The 8,593-nt window shown below is 43.0% G+C and overlaps 1 pseudogene; it reads right to left on the bottom strand.

The window, feature by feature from the left end:
- Positions 1 to 508: 508 nt before the first annotated feature.
- On the bottom strand, positions 509 to 1,904 carry LOC110132549 (PRELI domain-containing protein 1, mitochondrial pseudogene; annotated as a pseudogene).
- Between the last annotated feature and the right edge of the window lie 6,689 nt (positions 1,905 to 8,593).

Below are 8,593 nucleotides of genomic sequence, written 5' to 3'. Positions count from 1 at the left end.
TATCTTCATTGTGGTGGTAGTTTTGTGACTCTATGTGTGTGTAAGAACTCATAAAAATGCACACCAAAAAAGACAACTTCACTGAAGGATAATTTTTATTTTTCTTATTTTTTTATTTTTTTTTATTTCAGTAAGTATTTATTGAGTGCCTGTTACACACAAGATTTTGTTTCATATACTTGGGACATATCAGAGGATAAAACAACAGTCCCTGCCCTCACGGAGATTACAGTCTAGCATTTACAACTATTTTACCTGGATGCAGTGACCCCAGGCAAGTCACTGTGCCTCTGTCCTCAGCCACCTGATGCAGGAGTAAGGAGGCCCAGCTCAGACATGGGTGACCAGCCGGCTGTGCTGGAGATGCCAAAAAGGGCACCTACCCCAGCCCACCGTCCAGACAGTCGACAGGACTGGAAGCTGGCTTTTAATGATAAAGTATAGGAGGAGGGGGCACAGGGACTGGAGCCAGTAGTCTGCTAGGCTGCTGCCTCAGGGCCTGGGCTGGCTACATGAACTGCTGCTGCTGCTGCTTCTTCGTGGCTGCCTTGCTGGCAAGGTCCTTGGCCTTCTCCGTAGCTGCCAGTGCCGTCTCCTTGGCCTTCTCCTTGGCTTCCTTGGCTGTTTCAACAAGGGTTTTGGGAGGGGCCTCACCTTGCAGCTTGGCCAAGATGTATTCAAAACCCTTCATAGTCTTGGTCACGTTGCTTTTGAACCGCGCGAGACCAAATTCCTGGACAGCTCTGGAGACGCCAAATAAGCTAGAGGAGACCCAGGCTTCCTGGCGGATTTCGGTCCAGCCGCTGTTATCAGAGTTCACACGGTAAACACATCATTCCTCCACCACCGTCAGCTGGGTGTGGTTGATGTTCCAGGTGAAGGTGGTCATGGTCTGGTTTTGTGGGTCCACAATAGAATCCTCCAGGATGTACACTGAGTGAGCAACATTGGCAGGGAACAGTCGCTCAGCCCAGCGGGGCATCCTGTTCGTCTTGGTCAGGAGTCGTCGGGACAGGAGCTTCTGGTCAGAGGTCACCTCTCGGTGCACTATGTCTTCCGTCAAGACATGTTTGCTATAGGGATTCGGGTACCGCTGCCAGAAGGCAGCGAACACTTGGTCCCAGGAATTCTAGAACATGCTCTGGCCCAGGAAATACTCCACCACTGTCCCGGCCAGGGCGGGCTCAGTGCTGGGGGAGCATCAGGGGTGTAGAGCCCCAGGGGCACGCGCAGGCCAGGCTGCAGCTCAATGCTCGGCCGCCAGGCTAGTGGCAACTCAGTTGCTATAGCGCTACACCCAACCAGCCACCGCCACCGCTGCCATGAGGGCTAACTTTTAAAATAGAATGAAAAACTAATCCTGATTCAAGGAGGTTAAATGATAAATTTTATGTTATACATTTTATCTCAATTTAAAAAATCAATGCATCAATCAGTCTTAGTTCAGTCACTTTCAGTTCTCTGACCCCAGGCAACTTGACTTCATTTTATCTGTATATAAAATGTGAATAATAAAACTGCCTACCTCATAAGCTTATCATGAGAATTAGATATAAACTTTGTATAACATGCTTGCCATATGAGAAGGGTTCAATAAATGCTATTTACTAATTTTACCCTGTAGATAATTTCTCCCTTTTGAATCCATCCTAAACACGTCCTTGAGAATATTTTTATTAATATATATGTGCCTTCATTTTTTTTCTATCCCTCCACAATGTGCTGTCTATTCAGCAAACAGGTGGACCCCCAGGAGAGACCCAAATTCCTACTAATGAGTCCTTCAATCAATTTCCAGCCATGGCCCATAACGAACAAGGATTTGCCCCATCCTCAGGGCATCATGCTTACACTAAGCCTCCTCTTCCGGAGACATAGTCTTTTACACCAGGCAGTCCTGCCATCACCCCTGTATCCCAGGTATATTCCCCTCTCTAAGAAAGTTACCACTGATGTTTCATTATAACCTTAACAGAGGGGGATTCTAGATTCACCAGTGGAGAATAACAAGAGCAAAGCAGTGAAACGAATAGAAAGGTAGGATATTAGACATATTTTTCCAACTTCACAGTTGGTCAAGGGCCAACTATTTCAGCCCATTTTTCTTTAACAATCCTCTCCCCCAAAATGAGATACGGAATTTATCCCAGTCCACCTTATCATCTAGGAAAATCTTTGAATAAAGTGAAAACACTGGGTCTAGCTACTGGGTTTGATTTTAGGTGCAACATTTGTGCAGGCCACAGCTCCGACAAATCTGTCCTATGCAACAAATTATTTCCTCTGTTCATCATTATCATGCATTCTGCCTCACTTGCAAAAACATGTTTCAGATGCTATTTGCTCCATAATGTTCCACTGAGAAACAAAGCATGCATCATGCCCCCAACAGTAGCTCCCAGAGCATACAGTTGCCAGCATCAGAACCCATCATAAAGAAGAGCAAGAAATTTCCATCTCCCGCCCCCTCATGATCAAACTGGGGCTTCAGCCCACACAGATCTGTCACTCTGAGAAGGCTCCCCAGTCACAGCATCATCTTTGCCAAGGAAGAACAGAGAAAATTGCATCTCAGAGCTACACAAAGTTAACTTTTCTATTCTAGCCTGTATTTTAGCAGCACTGTCTTCTTAAAACAATTATCTCAAAAGTAAAAACTCGGTTTTCACCTAAAGTGGAAAACTGACTTGGGAGAGGAGTGTCCTGGACTAAGTTCATACCAGATCCTAAAATCATATTGCAAAAGAACCAAACCGTAGAATAGTGGAACACAGAATGTAAGATTTGGCATAATCAAAAAAAGGGGGGGGGGGGACAAAACCTCCTTTGACAGGCCCCCTCCTGAACTTGTCACCTGAAATGAAGAGAAATATTCCTTGAAGAAGAATTAAATATGGGGTTTCTATCATGCCATTCTGCTATCCCAAAATAGTAGCACTAACACTGATTCACAAACACACGCTGCTATCTAAACCTTAACCCGCTCTCTCAGCATCGGTTCAAACGTCCTCCCTTTCAGGAAGCTGCTTTAAGTAGACTGACCCGTATCTCATTCTCTGTCCCAATCTCCGTAGCATAAGTTTATAACTGCGTTGTGTGCTGCTCAGTATTGGTGGGAAAAAATGTAAGGTTTCTCTTCCCAATTAGATGGTAGGCTCAAGAGCAAGGAGTTTGTTTCTAACATCCCTGTTGGTAGGTGTTTCTCAAATACTTGCTGTTCAACCATAAAACACTGAAGTGCTAAGGAAGCTTAAGCAACCCTGGCTCCCACTGGCTCCACAGAGACTCACATACAGAGGACCACCCATGATACCATTTCAGTGTTGAAAAGAAGGTACCTACCGACAATCCATACAATCCAGAAAGCTGTTTGTTGCTATTATATTAATGAAAAATTGTCCCAAATGCTCAATACCAAACATTTAAGTATGGAGATTCATGTACTCACAGGGAGATAGAGGCTCAGGCAATGCAGCCCATTGAAACCCTTAAAGGAGATCTGTGTTGGAGGAGGCAGGATGTGGGTTGGAAATCTTGCCTCACTTATTATGCCTTCTTCCACTGCCCATATCCACAAATGTAACATTTTGCAAGTAACAGAGTTCAAAGGCCAATATTTCCTCAGGTCCAACAGACTGAAAGTGGGTGTTCCTCTATGTTCTTGGGAAGAAAAAGTTCCAGTGCCACAAATTCATCTGCAAGTCTTGTGTCAATGCCAAGACTGTAGTACAAGGATGACAGGAACAGGGGAAGGCGCCTGGGCAGGGAAAGCCAAAACAAGAGGTGTATATACAATATACAGGGCAAAGCATGAGCAAGGCAGGTAAACCAAAAACAGGAGGTCACAGTGGACGAGGGTAGAAGTCGGACAGGTCATGAGGAGTCTGGAAACACATGGGTACCAGAGAACAAAGCAAGAATTGACTTGACCAATTCAAGTAAATACAATGGATGTGGAGGCAGAGTCCCAGTTATGCCACTTACTAGATCTGTGATGCTTGACAGGTTGCATCTCCAATGGCCTAAACTCCTTTATCTATGAAACACAGACAGTTAAACCTACTCAACTGCCTACCTCACATGCAGTAATAGGGAACAAAGGAGATAAAGCACATCTGAACATGCCTGCTAAATTCCAAATCACTGTTCAAATGTAAGTGACTGCTGTGATGAGATCATTTTGTGGACAAGGAGAAGTATGTGGTACTACTAGACTGGTAAGCCCAGTAGTGAGTCCAGAACTTGCATCATAGACCACAGAAATGCAAAAATAGATCATAGCAGCAGATAGAAGATTCCTAGAGTAGCAACAACAAAGAGGCCAGGAAACTAACATCCTTCCACTGCAGGAAGTATCTTACATAAGCTAAGGCAGGACACAAAGAAAAGGCAAGACTTTCTCTTCTCTCTTAACAGAATAAAATTAATATCATGCATTTTTGAGCAGCTACTGTGGGCCCTTATGGGATTGCAGGAGCAAGGGGAGGAGACCCATGAGGGAGTGGGCTGACTTCTGCTCCTTGCCTCAGTGAGTGGCACTAACACCCACCCAGTGGTCCAAACCAGAAACCTGAGAGTCAACTCTAGACTTTTCCTCCCTGCCTCTGGCCCTTCTCATCCGATCAGTCACTAAGTCCTATCGATTTGCTCCCAAACACCTAAAATCTGTGCTTTCTCTCAATTTCTACTGCCATGGTACTCACTCCCTCAGTCCTCCAGTATCTTAACCTTCTAATCAGCCTCCATGCCATCAGTCATCTTTTAAAATCACTAAGAAGATCATGCAACTATTTCACACAAAATTCTGCAATGGCTCACCACCACTGCATGTAACCCGAAGTTCAATGGATAATACAAGACAATATAATAAGCACATACTAAATGGTATGTTGCAGACAACGGGCACTGAAGGAGATGAGAAAAAAGCAACACAGGTTCCCTTACTGGGGAAGAATACAAGGAGAGGAGGAGACTTACTCTGAGTCTCAAAGAACTGACAGAATTGGAAAAGTTGGAAGTATGTAAGTATGTCTGCATCTGAGGATATGTGTGGGGGTGGGGGGTGGGAGAATCACAGAGATTTTTAAGAAGGAGAATTAAACCTCAGGAACACAATGAGCTTCCTAAGATTCAGGGGGATAATGTCAGCCCCCACGCAGCACCAAATAAGCACATTTCCAGTTAATAAGGTGGCTTGCTCTTTGCTTTCTGAAAATGGAGAAATTAAATTATCTGCTTTGAAAAGGCTGCCTCAGAAGCACTTGGCAAACAGATTGAATATGGAGCCACCATCCTGGCAGAAGATAAATCAGATACAGAATGGCTCTGACAAAGCTCAGAACATGCGACAAAAACTGAGAGAGACAGGACCTGGATTCCAGCCATATCCAGTGCGTCTAGGTCTCTGAGGGGCAGCTGCAAGAAGGAAGCTAAATCAAAGATGAAGAAGCAGTATTTTAAAGAGACTATCATCTACAGAAACAGTGCCACTTCCAAAAAAAATAGTAGCAATGGGATGCATTTTTAAAAAGCACTTTAATATGGAAGTGAGACAAACAGCAGGCAGACACACAGAGGCTGACACAGTTGTTTCTGTGTTTTAAAAACTGGGAAGCTTTGGAGAAGCCAGCCATTCTAATTCTCGGTACTGTAACGCCCACATGATACTAATATGTTTGGCTGAGAGTTGAGAAGTTCATAGAATCAACCTCATTTTTTGCCAATTTCTATGATATCAAATACACAGCTTTTATTAGCGGTCGGTTTGTTGTTTTTTGGCTGAGCGACACAGCCATCATACAGGATCTTAGTTTCCCCTCCAGGGATAGAACTTGCGCCCCCTGCAGTGGAAGCACAGAATCTCAATCACTAGAATTACTGGTGGTTTTTATTGACATAACTAATTGTGGTGATATCATGTTATCTGTCAAATCAAATTCACCTTTTGGAGACTGTTTTCTGTCTCTGCATAGTAAACACAAAATATTCCTAGTTCATGATGTTGACATGGGAGAGAACAGCCTTGGTGCCCTGGTCAGAGAAAGAATCTGGGCCTGAGTGGAATACACCAAAAGGAGGGATTTAGGACTTGTATAGCATTGAAGATTCTGCCTAGGACTTCTGGAGAATAGATATATAACAGATCATAATGAGAGGTGATAGAGATAGATGACAAGACCTAAATGATGAGATACAGACGATGACAGAGACAAACCACAATTGAATTCCACTCTAATTAAAGATAGAGCAAACAGCACACAGTTGCATCTTAGCTAGACTGTGAACCTGAACTGAACTTCCTGCCTGCAGATGTGTGGGTGTTCAAGCTAGAGAGGCTCATAGAACATGTAGCTCTCGACACAGCACAGATGTATCTAAGCACAAACACCTTCTCCCCCGCTCAGGATATACTCTGAACCATATCATTATTCTATCAAACTTAATACTGACAGCCAGGTTTGGATCTCCCAGTATCTCAAAAAGAGTTGCAGTTGTTTTTTTTTTTTTTAATAAAGCACCAAAAATAAATGCAGGACCTGACTTGCAATAATTCTTGGCCCCAGGCTCTACCATCCTGATCTGAACGAGCACAGGTGTGAGACAGTTCTGTACTTCCTCTATTCTGTTCTCCTGTTTGGCTAAGTTTGGGTCCACTGAAGGGAGAAAGTAGGTGCCTTTACACCCTGGACAAGTTGATCAAATCCACTGCTGTCATTTCCAGAGTTAATTTACCTCATAGCAGGAAGTATCTAGGGCTTCCCAGGTGGCTCAGTGGTAAAAAATCTGCCTGCAATGCAGGAGACATAATGAGATACGGGTTCGATCCCTGGGTTGAAAAGGTCCCCTGGAGGAGGGCATGGCAACCCACTCCAGTATTCTTGCCTGGAGAATTCCATGGACAGAGGAGCCCAGTGGGCTACAGTCCATGGGGTCACAAAGAGTCAGACAAGACTGAGCACACACACACAGTCCCTTCTCCAGCGGATCTTCCTGACCCAGGGATTAAACCCAGCTCTCCTACATTGCAGGCAGATTCTTTAGCATCTGAGCCACCATATTAATTATCTAAGTGTTGTCCAATAGAACTTCTGATGAGAATGGAAATAAATGTTCCATATCTGTGCTGCCCAGTACAGTGGTCATTAGCATGTGGCTATTGAGTTCTTGAACTGTTAATGTAACTGAGAGGCTCAGTTAACTCTTTGACTTTAAATAATTTAAACTTAAATCGCTATACATAGCTTAGCTATCATTGCGGACAGCACCAGCAATTGCATTCTGTGTTTTAAGAGGGCAAGAGTTATTCTGGTGTTTTTGTAACACTGTATCCCCAGGACGCACGCACAGTAAGCATTCGATGAATATGTAATTGCTCGATCAGTTAATCAGTCTACTATTATTTATTTATTTAGCCCACCAATATTAACTCTCTTGGAAACTATTTCACAAATGATTCCACAAGGTGATCATTTGATATTCAGGCTGAGGTAGGAGAGTGTAAGCAATGAAGGTAATGGGGAAGGGAGCAGGAAGGAGGAGAAGGTGGCTACCTGAGTCCACATTCTGGTTCAGATACTCAGTAGCTATATGACCTTGGGAAAGTCATTTAACCTCATTGAGCCTCAGCTTCCTCATCTGTATAATCTGGACAATAATATCTATCTATCTATCTAGGGTTGTTGTGATGGTGAAATAAAATAATGCATACAAAGCACTATAAATGTAAGTGGTATCTATTATAACTATTTCTATTTATTGAAAAATAGGATTAGCCAGACAAGGACAGCATAACCCAAGTGACCAAATTTTATACAAAAAGCACAGTCTCTAGTATCTCTCCTGAGAAATTCCTTTGTTTTCTCTATTTTCAACCAAATTCAAATAGGATCCTATATGCCACCCTCCTACTTCCTCTTCTTCATGGGGATAACGACTTAGCCAATACCTAGCCACTAAATTCATGATTCAATAGCATCCTATACAGTGATATTTTTTTCACTAATACAGACTTCCTAAAACCACACAATCTCCTCTATATCAGCCACTGTGGTATTACAGCCTGCTCTGAGTATTTATCATGATAATGGGTGCTTCTGTCTTTGGTCCTGCCTCCCCTACCAACACAGACACTGGAAGAGATGGCAGCATTTCAACCCATGATGCTCAGTGTGAGAAACAGCCTTCATAGTTTGGAATTGATAGCTATGGCTCAGGACAGGAGACTTCTGTCTGAACATCCCATATACAGCTTCTCATAAACAAGGGCAAAGTTGCCATACAATTCATTAACATTGCAAGGACCATCGAGTCTTCCTGTTTCAGGACAAAGTTGAAAATATTTTTGAAAATTGGAAAATGGAATTTGAAGCAAATCAATCCTACTTTTAAAACATTTGGAACCTCATGTATCTAAAATTCACTCACTCTCCAGTATACAAATAAATAAAATACACATAACTTATCAACTTCAGGGGCAGGACAATAAAAAAGAAAAACAGGATCTATATGTTAATGAGGTCCTATCTTAATTAAGCAAAGCATACTATAGCTTTCAGTTATACTTTTCAAGTGGAATAAGGAGAGGTCACAGAAC

The sequence above is a fragment of the Odocoileus virginianus genome, unplaced genomic scaffold (genome assembly GCF_023699985.2).
Source record: "Odocoileus virginianus isolate 20LAN1187 ecotype Illinois unplaced genomic scaffold, Ovbor_1.2 Unplaced_Contig_12, whole genome shotgun sequence".
Taxonomy (NCBI): Eukaryota; Metazoa; Chordata; class Mammalia; order Artiodactyla; family Cervidae; genus Odocoileus; species Odocoileus virginianus.
Note: the sequence above shows the minus strand (reverse complement) of the source record. Positions and strands in the feature narration are given on the sequence as shown.